The 17,975-nt window shown below is 44.8% G+C and overlaps 1 pseudogene; it reads left to right on the forward strand.

Annotated features, from left to right (window-relative positions):
* The window catches only part of LOC146861344 (cytochrome P450 26A1-like), a 110,568-nt pseudogene extending 92,986 nt beyond the window's left edge, over window positions 1-17,582 (forward strand).
* Window positions 17,583-17,975: the final 393 nt, after the last annotated feature.

Consider the following 17,975-nt stretch of genomic DNA (forward strand, 5'->3'; position numbering starts at 1 on the left):
TCCACACCGGCCCCAACAGCGCTAAGGATGCCTGGCTTCACCCTGGGGGTGCCCAGGAGTGGACACTTCACAGGGAAAGCCAGGAGGGGTTCCACAGCGGTATGAGTATCAGCGCCAGGAAACCGCAAAGGCGACACCGCAAGGTGGCCGTCTGGTGACAGTGCGCTCTATAAGTACCTTGACATTTACATTTACATTTACATTCTGAGGTGTTAAATAAATGGTGGCAGACAGTGGTGGCTGGTGTAATTTGAAACTGGGCGGGCATATGCAGAACGAAACAAGATATGCGAGCGTAGCCCGACCGCAATAAGGGGGATTCGGGGGGGTTCTCCCCCCGTGAACAAATTTTTAAAACATTTGCATCTTTTTGGTGCGATTTTCAGCACTATTTCTGTGATAAATGGACAAAAAATGCAGTTCTTCTAGGCATTCATAGAAGAAAACTCATACATTATTTCAGAGAATTTCTGGGTTGCCAAGCAAGTCGACTTCTGAAGGGGGCTAGGGTACTAAGCAAGACTGCTTTAGCTCTACCCTTTCCAATAGAAAACACTAGTTAGCGATGTGAACAAGTTTAATGGACAAACCTAGGTTCTAGGGAGAGTCCCTCTCCTGAGAAAGAAATGTAAAAAATATTGGCAAATGGTGCATTTTAAAGCAAATGAATGCAGCGATAAAGCAAGGCTTATTAAGCAGTGGGAACGTATAGTCTTGAAATATTAAACACATTAAAAACTGCACAGTATCTTCTTGCATTAACTTGTTCAACAGTTACTGTAATATGTAAATTGTTCTACATGACAACTTTAGCCCTTTAAAATGTATGCTTGCCCAGTGTCTTGCACTGCTTGCAGCATTAACTTTGGAAAAATATGCTCTTACCAGACTTCGGGAAGCACCCACAGGTGCTGGCTGTAACCAGTCATATGGAAATATGTGCAGACAGGTCTTTAAGAGAGATGAAAAAAGTGGGTGCTCCCTATAAAGGAACATGCCAAATACATTTCTGTGATTCCCATAGTGTGCCATCAGACCTGCATTTTGGTTTCTCTCCGAGATGTAATTTTATCCAGATAAATGGCAGAGCAACTGACATACGCCTAAAGCCTGCCAGCATGATTGGCTTTGTCACTGGGTGTTAGCTGTTTAAGATAAATGAGTAACAACAATGATTTCTTATAAATAATTAACATTGAAAATGTTTAAATTCTGAAATAGTGAGTCTGTGAATTAAATAGCATTGAAGCCTGTGGAAGGAGTTTTGGCCTTCAATTATGTGTGCTTTATGTTAGATATGTATCCTCTTTTTCTCTGCATATCTTGTCCATCTGCACATCTTCAAACCCCTCTCTTTCCTCTTCAGCATTCTCTTTTCACTCTTCCCCGAATGCCCTTCCTCATATCTCTCACTTCACTACCTTAACGTGCACTGCACTCCCTCAAATATAAGCACTTTAATTTCTCTTACTTTTGCCTTGAAAATATTTTGACATCAGTGTACCCCCTTCGCACACATTTCCACAGAATTTCAGTTGCAAATGGAATACACAAATATTGTTCTGTGTGCTCTGCAGAAAGGCCAACCCACTGACAGCCACTTCGTTTGGCTTTAGCCTTAGCGCCTGCGTGCTCAATCAAAGCCCCTCATAAACACCTGGCATGGCTCAAGCCTCAAAGTATGCACAGAAAAAAATACAGATAAACAACAACATTATAAAATAGCTAACTCATGGGGAATGCAAGATCAAGTAAACATGTAAATAAGAGAGGAACTAAATCGCTGAAATGCATTCCCTCAATGTTTTTCACATTCATTGTTTGCAAGTCAATCCATTTTTTGGCATCAGTGTTAACTTAGGGGCATGTACACAGGGCCAGTTTTAATGCCATACATCAGAGGACTGGCCACTGTAAGCACATGTTACACAGTAAGCACATATCTCTCGATTGTGTCATCACTCACAGAGACCTAAACTACCCAAGGCCTCTGCCATCATTCACAGACCAAAAGCGCATTACTGCTGGTAAAAACGACTTGTTGAAAGTTTTGTAGTAGGATTGCCTTCAGATCATTATTTCCTAATAAATATCACGTGCTTTTGAGCTCTTGCAATATTTTCATACATGTATTTTTGGCTGGAGTGCTTTTTAGAATTATTAGTCAAAATATACCTTTCACTTTGTGTAAGAAGATATACGGCCGGAACACTTCAGTAATAAAGGATCGTAGACTTTGAAGAATGTTGCTGAGTAAAGTTTATTCCCTCTTCTCAGTACAAGCGTCTCCAGTTCAATAACGAACACAGAGCCCGTTAACCCACGAACCAACCATCCATTCCAAAAGTCAACACTCAACCGTGATCTAGTCATGAGCGCTTGGAGGAAGACGCTAGTGACAACAATGAACATATGTAACACATCTTCCCCCTTATTTTTTTTTTTTTTACACATTCATCTTACAACATAATCTTTAAATTTCTCAGGAAAATGACGTTCACGCACACTTCTGGTGCAATCAGTGCTCTTCATAGGATGAAGAAATTTCTGTTTATCGGTAGTACCCCCATAGACAACATCACGAGAAATATTCTCATTAGGATCCTTAAATGTCTGAAAATGCCCTTTAAAAATCGAAATTCTGTTGAAATTCCAAACACTACCACCTTCAATTCTGACAGCATTATTGAAGACTTCAATTACCTTGGGGTCTGACCAGGATTGAGAACCCTTAGACACACCTTCTTTTTTTTTTTAAACAAACTAAATCACCAACAACCACCTTAGCCTTGGACGCGATCCCTCTTTTTTTTTCCATGACAAGTTTCATCTTCTCCTTATAGTCATTAACTCTGTGTTTAACCAGGTTATAGTCTACAACAGTTCTATTATCATTCTCAAATTAAATTATTTTTAAGCCACCAAGGCACTAAGCTGGTACTCGGTTTACGTCCCCTTAGAAGTTCAAATGGACGAACAAGAGTGACAGAATTAGGAGATGTCCTGTAAGTTAAGAGCATCGATTGCAGAGAATTTCGCCAATTTAAGCCACTATTGGTAGATAATTGTATAGCCTCCTTCATCAACCTGACCATTAGCTTGGATGGAACACGGCTATTCTTCTATGAGTTATTCCACATTTCATCATCATAAAAGATTCCATTTCCCTACTTGTCAATTGTGGACCATTGTTCGTGACAATTTCCTGTGGAATACCTTCTCTGCAAAATATATGATCCAGAAACTCAATGACTTTCTGTGAAGTTACTTCAATAACCATTTTTACCTCAGGCCATTTTGAAAAATAGTCTATGAGGACGATTCCAAAACTTTCACTATTAGGTAAAACATGAAATGGACCAATGATGTCCAAACCTAACTTCCTCCAAGGGCCAATCGGAAGACTAACAGGATGTGGTTCAGCGCGCAAGGGTACAGCTGACTTGTCACTCATGGAACATTGGGGACATAATCTAACAAAATGTTCAACTGAGGAATCAATGCCAGGCCACCAAAACAACTCCCTGATTCGTCTTCTAGTGAATTAAATGCCTAAATGTCCTTCATGGGCAATACCTATAATTGTATCCCTTAAAGCAAAAGGGGGAACAATTTTGTCATCCCTCATGACTAATCCATTTTCAATAGCCAATTTATTCTCAATCTTTGAAAAACTCATCATGTCTCCAGACAACTTCGTTTGTTCAGGCCAACCTTGCAGAATGTACTCCTTTACAGTATATAATTCAACATCTTTTCTCATTTCTGACAACCACACATCCTCGCAGAAATTGGGTCTTTCACCATGGATCAAGTTAACATCATGGGAGGAGAAGGCTACCTCACAATCATCCTCCTGAAAAATTTCGTTACAGACATTAGGAAGCCTAGACATGCAATCAGCATGCATATTTGCCTTACCATGTACATATTCAATGCGGAAACGGAAAGATTGTAATCTCGAAGAGAGTCTAGCTAATCTCGCAGACTTAGATTGACCTCCACCAGGAGACAATAAGAATACAAGTGGTTTGTGGTCGGTTTTGATGATAAATTCTGTGCCCCAAATAAAACTCCTGAAATGCTCAGCACCCCGTACACACGCAAGTAATTCTCTCTCTATCACTGAATAGTTTTTCTCAGCTTCCCTAAGTGCTCTTGAAGCATACCCTACAATCCATTCTTTCCCATTTTCCTTTTGCATTAACACACCTCCCAATCCCAGATTGCTAACATCTACCATAATAAAGCATTTTTTTCCAGATACAAATGGTTTTAAACATGGAGCATTTACAATGATTTTTTTTAGCTCTTCAAAAGCAACAGACATGTCATTTGACCAGAACATTTTTGCGTTTCTCTTCAATAAACATCTAAAACAATCCACTTTAGCTGAGTAATTGGGAATAAATTTCGCATAAAATTCCATCAATCCTAAGAACGCAACTAATTGTTCTTTTGAAGATGGAATAGGTGCGTGAATTATACTATCAATGTGTTTACATTTGGGTTTAATACCCTCTCCACTGATGGTGTGTCCTAGATATTCTACCTCCTTGGCTCTAATTTTGCATTTGTCCAATCGAAGGGTGAGACCTTTATTAGATAAGGCGGCTATTACCCAATGCAAATTGGAATCGTGCTCTTCTTCATTTTTTCCATAGACTAAAATATCATCCTGGAATGTTATGGCACATGGTAACTCCTCTAGCGTCTCTTTCATCAATCTTTGGAATACTGAAGCAGCACTTGCAAGGCCAAAAGGCATATGAAAATACCTAAATAAACCTTCGGGTGTTATAAATGCAGTTAAATTACTTGAATCCTCTGCAAGGACAACTTGGTGATACGCTCTTGCCAAATCAATACAAGAGAAAACTTGCGCATCAGCTAAGGTAGACACCATTTCATGCAGATTAGGGAGAGGATGAGCATCTACCCAAATTGCACGATTTAAACTGCGTAAGTCAATACATAACCTAAGTTCTCCTGAAGGTTTGACCGAAATTACAATCGGAGAAACCCATTGGGAAGACTCTATGGGCTCAATGATACCCTCCTCGCATAATTTTTAAACACCTCTTTCAACTTCCCTCTATATGAAAGGGGAACATTTCTCACTTTGTGCCGTATGGGAATAGAATTCTCCTGTAGTTTTATAACATGCTCAAACCCTTGATATTTTCCAAGTTTACCACTGAACACGTTCGGAAACTCAGAGCTCAATTTATTAATGAAGTTTGATCTTGACCCATCAGGAGAATCAACTACAAAAACTGGTGGATTGGCCCATGGTTCAAGTTTAATGCCCAGTTGTTCTTGATGAGGCCAACCCAAAAGTGACTTCCCAGATCTTGCTACGTAAATTTTACCAGAAGTATGGCGTCCAGAAAATCGTAAATTGCCTGAGAAAAAACCTATCAAGTCAATTTTGTGGCCTGTGTAACCCCCAGGAGAAACATCAGGAGAAAAAAGTTGCCTATTCGGCCACGTTTCATAAAAAATTCTGGCAGAAATGATAGAGTACCATGCACATGAGTCAACTAAGAAATTTAACTCTACACCATCTACATTGATGAAGCATGAAGGGAATTTTGAACAACTTTTATCATCACAGATATTAATGACTGTGTTGATCTCATTTTCACTGTAATCACATGGAACTTCATCACTTTCAGGACATTCAATGTAAGTTACACTCTTTGGTACACTCTTACAAAGTCTGCTGAAATGCCCTTTCTTATTACATTTTGAGCATACCTTATCTAAAGCTGGACATCCTTTATAGTTTGCTAAATAAGTGTTGCTTCCACATCTGAAACAAAGTAATTGTGGATTTCTTTTTTCAATTTTTGTATTCGCATTCTTATTTCTGTTCTCAAATCTATTCACGTTGTCATTTCTTTGGGTATATGTTATTTTTCTTTTGGTCTCAGTGTCCTTAGATTCTTTGTTTACACTGAAAACGTCTCCTTTGTCATTGCCTCTAATCTCTTTTACAAATTTTTCTGAGTGTTCAATAGATTTCGCAATATCTATAGCAGCATTCAATGATAAATCAGAGGTAGACCACAGTTTCTCTTGTACTTTCTTAGTATTTGTTCTCATTAATATCTGATCTCTTAATATTTGCTCGTAAGATATATGTTCAAAATCGCAAGAGACAGCTAACGACCTGAGTGCCGATACATAATCTTCAATTGATTCTTCTGCTTGTTGTTAACGTGAATAAAAAATTAATCTTTCCATGACGATGTTCTTTTTCTTACCCAAAAAAATGTTAAGTTGAGCAGAAGCGTATTGATACACATTAATTCATCCTGGGCTGACTAATGCAGGTAACGTTTTGAATTCCTTTAAACCAAAACCTCCCAAGCAGTGTTTCAATAGTGATAACTTCCTTTCAGGTTCACAGTCATCTCCTTCTAAAACCTCCACATAAGCAAGAAATACAGGTTCCCAAATATCCCATGGCATTGGAGGCTCCCCTTTTGATGAAAGAAAGGAAGGTGGAGGATCGATTCCAGACATAGTGAGAGTAATACTAGAATGTGTGATAATTATATTGATAAACACCAAAAGAATTGAATGAGAAAAACAGTAATAAATAAATAAATTACAATGAAAGCGTATTTGAATGTAATGTGAAATACTAAATATTAATAATAAACTAGTTAACAATCTGTACTGAAGCACAAATAATATGTTGATGATTAATTACATGACATTGTGAGCACATGGTGTGTGCATCACCGATGAACCATTCAAAGCGAGTGTGGCCAGAAAGGAATTAAAATAGTATGGTAATATTCAATTACAAGCAAAATCAGTACCTTATGAACACACGGTGTGTGTGTCACCGATGACTTTTTAACGTAGAAAAACGAAGGAGAACCTTTACTCTTGGAAGATCGCTGAACGCTGATAAAATTGGATGGCAGTAATCCGTGGATCGCGCATGACTTGGTGATGCACAAATCTGCAGATCGTAATAAAAACTAGCTTTGAATGGGATGCGTTTCTGAGAAACGTGATGGCATCACACGCTTAAAGTCTCGTTGGAAATATCGTGTTAAGAATGCTTGCTAGTTGTAGCCAGGAGGTGCGAGAAATCCAAGTGGTAGGTGGAAGAGAAATATTTGTAATTATATTATTTTTCTTTAAAAAAAAACACTTACGACCACCCTGGATCCTCTGCTCATGTGGCTGTTAGCATAAGCGATATGGACGTAGTAATTTTCCCAGGCACATCCGATGATTATCGTTCAGAAGAATTCCATGAAATATATTTGGTCTAAATGAAGTCCTTTCTTATAATATATTATATTAGAATAGCGCTCCGCCGAATCTTTGTAGATGACCGATGGAAGATAGTCTTGAGAACGATGTGGATAATTATTTATATATATGTTAATTTTAATACGTAACGGAGGTGAATCCATGCCCGCTCGTCGCCAGTGTAAGAAGATATACGGCCGGAACACTTCAGTAATAAAGGATCGTAGACTTTGAAGAATGTTGCTGAGTAAAGTTTATTCCCTCTTCTCAGTACAAGCATCTCCAGTTCAATAACGAACACAGAGCCCGTTAACCCACGAACCAACCATCCATTCCAAAAGTCAACACTCAACCGTGATCTAGTCACAAGCGCTTGGAAGAAGACGCTTGTTACAACAATAAACATATGTAACACTTTGACATTTCCTAATGAGAGTAAGATCGATGATGTGACACATGAAGAGGAATGCGGCTGCAGATCGTAGATGACTTACAAGTAATGTGTACAACGCTGATTCCAACTTCAAAGCAATGTGTTTCCTGTCTCCTTCGCGTATAAATGTATTAAAACATTGTTTGTACAAACTCCAATAACAAAAATCCAGAAGCATCTAAAATGCGATGAAATTAGGGTTGACAAGACAGTCCCAAATCCCCTGTAATCATGTATGGGAAGTTAAGATCGCCTGAGGCAAACGGTCCAAAACGTGCAAGTTACAAAGTCTTCCTACATCCAAATGAACTATTACGTCCAGAGAAAATAGACACATTTGCCAGACAGCACCCACTAACATAAGCGAAGACGCACACAACCAACCCAAGCAAATTAAAGAAAGAACCTAACACCTCCGCATAACCATCCAAAGATCACCGGATACAACGACATGACATAAATAATTCTTTATAAGCCTCAGAACCAAAAATCAACGCTTATAAATTGGTTTACAACGAGAAAAAGTGGAAAACAGATATATAAATGTGTGGAAGATAGCGTTTTTGTTTGAGCAAACACACAGTCAGTGTTCAATGGAGAATGGAGCACAGGAGATGGGGGTCACACAAATCGAGGGAGCGTGCGCACCTAAAAGCAATCCCACATTACACCAGAAACATCCGGAATGAATCTGCAGGGGAATGCACACACGCACCTGCATACATCATCAAGGCAACTCACCAGCATAAATAAACCCCCCACTCAAATGAGCCATGAATACCAATGGACTACAGGCTAGTTTGATGTTGATAACCCGTGAGAATAACTCAATCCAGCACCAGTGACGTGTGCTCTTTCGGAATAAAAAGGCTTCAAGGCGCACAATGCTGCTATCTACCTTCCAGGTGAGGCTCTGTTCCATCCTGCGTGTTATCGCATCGCTCGTTGGCTGTGGTTGCTTGTGTTTTCTGTCTTCAAGACACTGCCTGCCTCTATGACAGGGATCTGAGCTCCATCGCCAGACTTTTATGAGTGTTGGGGAGGGGTTACGTCACGTGCAGCGTGAAATCAGTGGGGCTGGGAGAATGTGTAGAGTGGGGAATGCTGGTAGGTGAAGCAACTCACTAAAGGCGTAGGGGAAATGTGCGAGTCTGCCTTTCAAGACTCAACAAATATAGACCAGAGAGGGTTTTGGAGACAGGATAATTGGCGCTAAGGCAGATGAACGGACAGATGGAGTCAGAAGAACAAAGAACCAATGCTTAACGGTGCAAACAGGTCAGGGGAATACCCAAAACCCCTGTATAAGGTGTGGGCAAAAGCCCATACCAGAACAATTATAAGCAAATCCTGTGCACACGTGACAATATAATTAAATTAGATCATAGCAAAGATAACAGGGTTCAAAGAACAATGGAAAGATGTTTTTTTAATTCAAAACGTTGTCTTTCATCAATACAAAGAGCGCCAGCCGACACGTGTTTCGTCAACAGTAAAACAACTGTGACTCTTCAGGGCCAGATGAGCAATGTCATATGAAAAAGATCGAAAGCCGTCGGGATTAAAAGTAAAGTAGTCTCCCACGGGTCGGTGCGACCAGGAAACCAACGGGCTGTGTATGTCGGTACGTTAAAGCTGAGCTTGCTTCCGAAGTGCGGGACTCAACAAATGCCGCCAGTGGGAAAAAGATTAAAATGGCTCCTTTATTGCTCTTTCTCCATCTAGAATATTTCTCATTTAAATGCGGGGGGCTGCAGCACCCCTGCACCCTTTCTTCCAGAGCCATTGTGAATTACAGATGGTTAACAAGGCACTTGGATGAAGACCAGGTCTTACAGCACTGCTTCAGTACGGGTGATTTGTGTATGTTGCTGCTTTCAAATCACTACAGACAATCACTGCTAGATGTCATACTGTAAATGTGAGGGACATGCACTGCCTGCCCTTGGACAGAGCATGGTTGTTTTTTCAAAAGGCTCAGTAACAGACGAAATGTACATATACATACAAAATGCTTTGCGTCAATGTTTTCAACAGGGAAATCACAGGCATACCTTTTTAGCATGCCTTTTGACATGCAAGGTTGTGCACATAATTAAGGCCGGAGAAAGGCATAATACAGATCTGGAAATATTCTGCTTCTTGTAAGCATGATTTACAGATTCGCTTGCAAAGGGGGCATGTATTTGATCACACAAAGAGAAGAAAAGGACAGCGGGATAGCGATCACAGTCAGCACCTGCTCCAATGCATTGTGGTCCTTGTAGTGCTCCGGTTATTATCAATTGTTTCTTGAAACCTAAGAGTCAGGGAAACGTAAGGAAACGTTTTGGACCAGCACACACGACTCTCTATTGTCATACTTTTCCATATCTTCTCAAGATAATGCCAGTTATTATTGTTGGGGCTTCTTTAAAAGCACTCAAACCACACAGCATTTCAATCAAGCATTGGGAGATTAAGGGGGGAGGGGGGAGCAAGCCGACACTAGACCACTTTATTGTGTGTGAAAAAGGCCGCTTTATGGAAACAGGTGCATATCACAATTTATTTCCTTGGCCACTGCCTTACAAAACTAAAACCTCACTATACAAGAATTTCCTGCCCCCTTGTTCTTTCCCCCACCCCTACGATCCCCACATCAGTTCCCCCATCCCACAAAATACAACATAACATTACATAACCATCATATAACCCAATCCTACCCAATCTGGCCTTTCCAAATCCTAAACTCCCCTGACCGTACCCCCTACCTGCCTTTGTGCTACTGTAACTAACCAACCTCTACTCTGAACTTATCCAACCTAGTTACCCTTTCCCTGTTCCTGCTCACAAACAACCAAAACTATAACAACAAACTCCAGCCAATCCCGGCCAACTGTCAACCACCCCGCCACCCAGAAAAAGGGGGGGGGTGTAGGCGGATACGCCGCCTCCCCCCATTTTTCTGCCCCCCCACTGAAAGAAACCCTTATTCCCTCTAACGCCGATACACCCCTAACAACCGCGCTAACACCTCCCTCAACTCCAACAGATACCGAGCCATCCCCACCCGGGACAAGAGTACTCCCTCGCCTCTGCACAGTTCCTGCGCGTCGTAACTAATGTCCCTATGCGCAATCCTACCAATCCCTAAATGACGACAGAACCTCACCATTTCAGTATTCAGCCTGTGTCTCGCCTTGTCCAGTGCCCCAGGATTGACTGCCCCTCTCCACACCCTCCGTGGGACAAATTCCGTCCAGACCATGGAACACCCTGACCACCGCTCTTTGATCAACACCAGGCCCCCCTTCATAGCCCGCCTCAGCGCCAAACCCGTATCCCTGACCATATCATGTTCCCCCAAATACAAAACCAATACGTCCGGGCACCTACCAGCCCTTACAATCCCGTTCGACACCGACACCAGCTCCTTCCAACGCATGCCGCCCCTACCCCTCCAGGCCCCAGAAAATAGATCTTTATGAAAACCCCGGCTGTCCCCAAAGTAACTCGAGCGAGCCTGGACCTCCTCCCACGTCACAAAAGAATGTCCCCCAATCCAAATGGACATCTCCCTGGCGAGGGGACCCATAACCGAACCTGAAAAGAGAAACGAGGATGAACACAAGGGAAAAAACACCGACCACCTGCTTTTTTTTTTTTTCCACCTCCCCCTGCGTCGCCGCGTACCTAACGCTGACCACCTACCCAACTTCCTAACATCCCCTCGCCCCCAACCCCTAGCATGGGCCGCTGCCGCCGCCCCAATCCGAAATGAATGCGTGCCAAACCCCTTTCCATCGATTCCCAGTCTACTCAGCGCTTCCCTCAGTACCGCTAACAGCCGAGAAGCCTTCACGCCCCGCCCTACTCTGACCACCCGACAGGCCACATTGAGATGTCCCAGCAGTATTTGAATATCCCTAACCGTCACTTTCTGTTTTGCCAAAACCTTTGCTAGCAGCCCCAACATTTGCTGCTTTATATATATGTATATATATATTTTTTTTAATTTATTTATTTATTTATATATATATTTTTTTTTTTTTAGTTACCCGCCGGAAGACGTGCCTCCATCAAACCTGACTCCAATTCCATGCCTAACAAAGCCAGTGCCGTGCTGGGCCCCTTTGTGTTCTCTGGGGCCAGCGGCACGCCCATTTCCCTCATGATCTCATTGAAACTGTCCAGAGCCTTCTGGCCGTCCGTGGAGTCTGAGGTGCCCGTGAAAAAGAAGTCATCCAGGTAGTGCGTAACTCCTTGGCGACCCGTCCGTTCCGTAAACACCCATTGTAGGAACGTGCTGAAACATTCAAAAAGTGCGCAAGACATGGAGCAGCCCATCGGCAACGCTTTGTCCACGTACCATTGCCCGCCGCCTTGTATGCCCAACAGATCCCAGTCATCTGTATGAACTGGCAGCAGCCGGAAATCTGACTCCATGTCGCACTTTGCCATCTGCGCTGTTGCGCCCGCGGTCACCACCAGTGACATATCCACGTCAACAGAAGAATAAGATACAGTGGCCGCACTTCCGTCAATAAAGTCATTGACCGACCCTCCTTCCGGCCATGACAAATGCTGTATGAGGCGAAACTGCCCCTGCTCCTTTTTGGGCACCACTCCAATGTGTGACACAATCAAATTAGGCCACGGCCCATCCTGAAAGGGACCCGCCATGCGGCCCTCCTGTACCTCGTTGTCCAGTTCAGCTTGCACTACCGGAGAGTGCTCCCGTGCTGATCTCAAATTGTCCGCCCATCGCCGCACCCGTGGGCCCTCCTACCCCAGTCTGAAAACCTCAAGAAACCCCAATCGTAACTGCTCTGCATCCTCCCTCACTGTATACCCGATGTGGGGGACTCTGCCCCTCCCAAGCTCGCCCCCAGTCGCCTACAGAACGTCCGCCCTACTCTGACCAACCTACAGGCAGAATTGAGGTGTCCCAGCAATACCTGAATGTCCCTAACCGTCCCTTTCCGTTTCACCAAAACATTTGCTAGCAGCCCCAACATTTGCTGCTTTTTCTCCGCCAGAAGGCGTGCCTCCATCAAACCTGAATCCAATTCGATGCCTAAAAAGGCCAGTGCTGTGCTGGGCCCTTTTGTTTTCTCTGGCCCAGCGGCACGCCCCTTTCCCTCATGATCTCATTGAAACTGTCCAGCGCCTTCAGGCAGTCCGTGGAGTCTGAGGTGCCAACCAAAGAAGTCATCCAGGTAGTGCGTAACCCCTTGGTGACCCGTCCGTTCCGTAAACAACCATTGTAGGAACGTGCTGAACATTCAAAAAGTGTGCAAGACATGGAGCAGCCCCTCGGCAACGCTTTGTCCACGTACCAGTGACCGCCGAATTGTATGCCCAACAGACCCCAGTCATCTGGATGAACCGGCAGCCGCCGGAAAGCTGACTTTATGTCGCACTTTGCCATCTGCGCTGTTGCGCCCGCGGTCACCACCAGTGACATAGCCACGTCAACAGAGGAGTAAGATACAGTGGCCGCACTTTCCTCAATAAAATCATTGACCGACCCTCCTTCCGGCCATGACAAATGCTGTATGAGGCTAAACTGTCCCTGCTCCTTTTTGGGCACCACTCCAATGGGTGACACAATCAAATTAGGCTACGGCCAATCCTGAAAGGGACCCGCCATGCGGCCCTCCTGTACCTCCTTGCCCAGTTTGCTTGCACTACCTGAGAGTGCCCCTGCGCAGATCTCAAATTGTCCTCCCATCGCCGCACCCGTGGGCCCTCGTACCCCAGTCGAAAACCCCCAAGCAACCCCCACCGTAATCGCTCCGCCGCCGCCCTCTCCGGATGCCCCTGCAAGACCCCCCAATCAATTCTCCATGTTAACCGGAGTATGTGCCCTTTGGCCCAGGCCCCTTCGCCCCCCTCCCGACTGCTGTTGCTGCTGCTGGCCCCCTGCTGTAAAAGCTCCCGACTGCCACTGCTGACCTCCCTGCGATTGACCCTGTGCCCCCTAACATCTGACCAGTGCATGTCTCTTTCCGCATCCGGAGCATTCATGCCGGAAACGGCAATACTCCCGTGTGCACATCCCCTTATTGTAGTCCCAGCAGGTTTCCTTCTCACCAGCTTGCCCCCTGCCTGCACCCCCCACCCCTCCTCGGGTGGGGCCCCCTCGAAAAGGCCGATACAAGAGCGGTAGCCCGCTGGCCGTGAAGATGGTCTTCCCAGACCCCGCTTGACCCATCGTATGCTGCCACAAATCTGTATCCAGCTCACCCCACTTCGCCTCTGTGTCCCAGGCCATGCGCGCCCGGAACTCCTCTTCATACTGAGCCAGGCATATCCCCCCCCCGTACATTGCGCTTTCCGTATGCCATCCATGTATTTAAACATGGCCACTGGCCTCTCTGGGAATTCCTCACAATACACACTTGCGTAAATGAGGAAAGCCGCCGTCCAGTTTTCTATCGGCAACGGCACCTTAGGCCGCTTTGAAAGTTCAAATTCCTCCTCCTGATAGCCCTCCTTCACCCGCACTTCCCTGTGCAGCAGTTTAAGCATCTCTACATATTCCCCTTTCCATAGCCGCTCTTTAGTTGCCAGCATCAAATGCGCTCCCAAGGGTTTTGTTACCCCTATATACGGTAAACGTTTTATCCTGGGCTCCTTACTTTCCAATTTTGTCGATAATCCTCGCCAGCCCTCGTAAATATTCCCACCACACGCCTACCTATATACCAAAAACTCCACTGCCTGCCAAAAAACCTGCCCTACAATTGCGCTCCCAGCCACCAGGTCACCAAACCTAAAATGGTGGCTGGGTAGGCGCGAAATTACGATATATAGCCTTTGGGCTATCTTTTACCAAATAGGGCTACATTTGGGCTATCCCCAAATGTAGCCCAAAACCTTCAAAATGGCCGTTATGGGCACACCCCCCTCCCCCCTCCCAATCTGCCCGGGGGGCAGACCTCGCTGTGTTCGGCTGCCCCCCAAGCTCCCATTCGAAAGAGCTACACAATTAGTCAAACACTGTCTGATTGGAGCCTCCAGAGGGCGACAAAGAGCGATTTAAATTCTGCAATGTAATGGATAACGCGCTGTTATGTTAAAACAAAAAAATGTAGCTGAAAAAAACTTGAATCCTAAAGCAAGTATGGTTACCCCTCTCCCTATTTAAGTTTAGGACCCACACTGACTGTCTTGACACATTCTAGCTATGTTGTGGTAATGTAGAACACGTGCGTCCTCCCAAAGCATCCTTGTCGGACTGGAGGATAATTAGTCAAACACTGTCTGATTGGAGCCTCCAGAGGGCGACAAAGAGCGATTTAAATTCTGCAATGTAATGGATAACGCGCTGTTATGTTAAAACAAAAAAATGTAGCTGAAAAAAACTTGAATCCTAAAGCAAGTATGGTTACCCCTCTCCCTATTTAAGTTTAAGACCCACACTGACTGTCTTGACACATTCTAGCTATGTTGTGGTAATGTAGAACACGTGCGTCCTCCCAAAGCATCCTTGTCGGACTGGAGGATAATGCAGGTAGCTAGGCAGTATTTATTTATAGCATTTTCTTTGAATGGCTATGCCTTGGAGCTGTGCGAGGTTTTCTGTTTATGTCTGTAAAGGCAAGTTAAAAGCTGGAAACGATCTGAGGGAACGTTCTCTTTATGTAAAGGAACAACTTCCAGTGTTTCTTTAACAAAAGTTTGAAAACTTTCACCCACGCCTAGCTTTCATGCAGCCTTTATTCATGTCGGTAATGGCAATTTTTTATTCACCTTTTCTTCAGAGAATATCAGTCGCGGCCCGAGTTGCAATACTCGCGCGGGGGTGGGGGCCGGAGAAGGTTAAAGTTAAAAGAAAACTTACCTGAACGCCGGGTCCCACCGCGTCACTGTGGCAACCCCGCTCTCAGCCAATACTGACACTGCTCCAGCTGCGCCAGGATTGGCTTGAGCAGGGACTGTCCCCGCCCATAGGAGACCGGGGGCTGCGGCCACTGGCCATTAGCAACCCTCGCCTTCACTCTCCTAATGTGCAGGGGGGCACTGCAGGCTAGTACAGTTCTCATGTTCGGGCTGGTTGGAAAAACGACCAGCCCAAACGCGAACATGCGCACTATTGCTGCTGCGCTACTATGCCTGTCAGTGTCAATCAACAAAAAACCCTGCAATGCTGCCCCACCCCCTTTGCGATCGTGTCCTGACTGACTCGAACGGCCAGCCGATTTCGATTCAGGACTGGTGAGGTGAAGTGTAAGTTGTGTAACGAGTCTGTGGCCATGCTGTTCATGCTGTGGCCATGTGGCATTAGTGGGGCAACGCCTCAATGCCCACAATGGACACACTGCCACTGGTGGCTGATCGCTCGGGTCAGACCCGAAGTAGTAATTGCAATGTGCTTGTGATTCTTTTGCGCACGTCGAGTGAGTGGTTTGGCCTGTATTGAATACCTGCCTGCAAGGGTTCGACCCCAGCACAGTGTCCGCATCACCACACTAAAAGGCATTAGTCACGCATATTATAGCTCTCTGAAACCACCCCACAAGGAATGCTCTACGATAAACTGCAGGAAGCTGTGTTGGCGGTGTGTCTGCTCGATCAGAATACACATGGTCTTGTTTACTTTTACTCAGTGAGACTTCATGCCGCACAGCATTAATCATGCATTCTGTTAAACGTGTACCATACAGAGAATCATAATCATTCACAACCAACCTGTGGTCAAGGGACCGAGGTGGCGAACGGTACATCCTTCATGGCTGACACCAGCAGCCCGAGTGAAACGCTGAATAGCATTCTAGTGGTCGAGCGGGACACACCCCTTGATGAGCCTGGGCCTACTTATAGAATAACGCCGAACCAGGTGGCATGGGCAAGAAGGCGGAAGAAGAGCCAGAGATGGAGAATGGAGAACGGAGGATCAAGATCGCAAACTGAGAGGAGGAGATGCCATCAGGAGAAGACCGACAGAGCAGGATTGTTGAGGAAAAGACGCAAGAAAATCAGGAAGCCTGGAGAGATAGCGGGTGGTGAAAAGAGTAAATGTGACCCCCAACAAGGCTGGGGGAGGGGCCAGAGAATGAGGAGAGCGGGAGAACTGAAACGCATACCCTATTGAGACAGGGTGAGGTGACCGTGGGGACAGAAAGCGGAGCAAGCCCATTGCTGAGGAAAGGCACTATGGGCCAGGCCACGGCGTCTCTTTTACAGAGTAGTGGCCTCAGGCCAGTGACGGCAAGGGGTTCAAAGGCTGGCGGTAGCACAGGGTTATTTGGTGGGTCTGTGAGAGACCTAAGCTCAGTATGATCAAATATAGTTGTTGAGCTTAGGCTGGTCTGGCTTCTGAAGAAAGCACGGGGCACTGGGTGTGTTTATAATAGCACTGAAAGTTTGGCGGCACTTACTTATTCATCTCCAGGCAAGATTTCCACATGGTATCACTTACCTGAGTAGACCACAGCTTATTCAGATTGGTTAGCACATGTGTGAGGGTGATGGGCACCCTGAATCAGAAGTACCTGTTCACTGAAGGCTTATCTTTTGTTTCCTTGAGAGTTTCCCTGGGCTAGAAAGAAGGACGAGAAGATGTCCTGAGGATTTACCCTGCATGATTCAACACGGCAATGTGGAAGATCCTTCTTGTGGTTCACACATTGCTTTTGTAGTAATTATATCAACTCTACTAAAACAACGAGGCTGATTTCTAGTCATTTCTGACATCCTATTACAGTGATGTCAGAATTTGGATATCCGGTATATTCCTTCTCAGGCTGTGGTTATGACTCAACCAATGACCATGGAAGATATGATCAAGCATCTGGCTGAAGGACAAGGACGCCTACAGCACATAGTCGAGAATAAACACAAGCCGCACAGCAAGACAGGGAAAACCTCCAACAAGCCATGAAAACCCAGGCCACAGTAATCACAGATAACCAGTACATACAGGACACCGCTACCTTGAGATTGACTGATGTCATAGCCAGTGCTAAAGTCCATCCAAATGTCCCCAGTTTGGTTCTACAGAAGTACCAAGTGGGTGAAGACCAGGATAATGTTTGGACTGCTTGGCTATTATAAAGAATTCTACATGGTAAAGTTCAGGAAGGAGAAATGGAACCCCCATGACAATCGCCGGGCACTGTTCTATAGGATACAGTACTTGGGGAACTGATGGTTGAAGTTTACAACCACCTCATTGGAAGATGTGTTGGAAAAAGTGCATATGGATCAGTTTTTTAGGCCTTGCCCGGACCCACCCAGGTATGGATTCACCAGCATCCTGACTTCACTGACCCGG

Source organism: Triturus cristatus, chromosome 3_1 (genome assembly GCF_964204655.1).
Source record: "Triturus cristatus chromosome 3_1, aTriCri1.1, whole genome shotgun sequence".
Taxonomy (NCBI): Eukaryota; Metazoa; Chordata; class Amphibia; order Caudata; family Salamandridae; genus Triturus; species Triturus cristatus.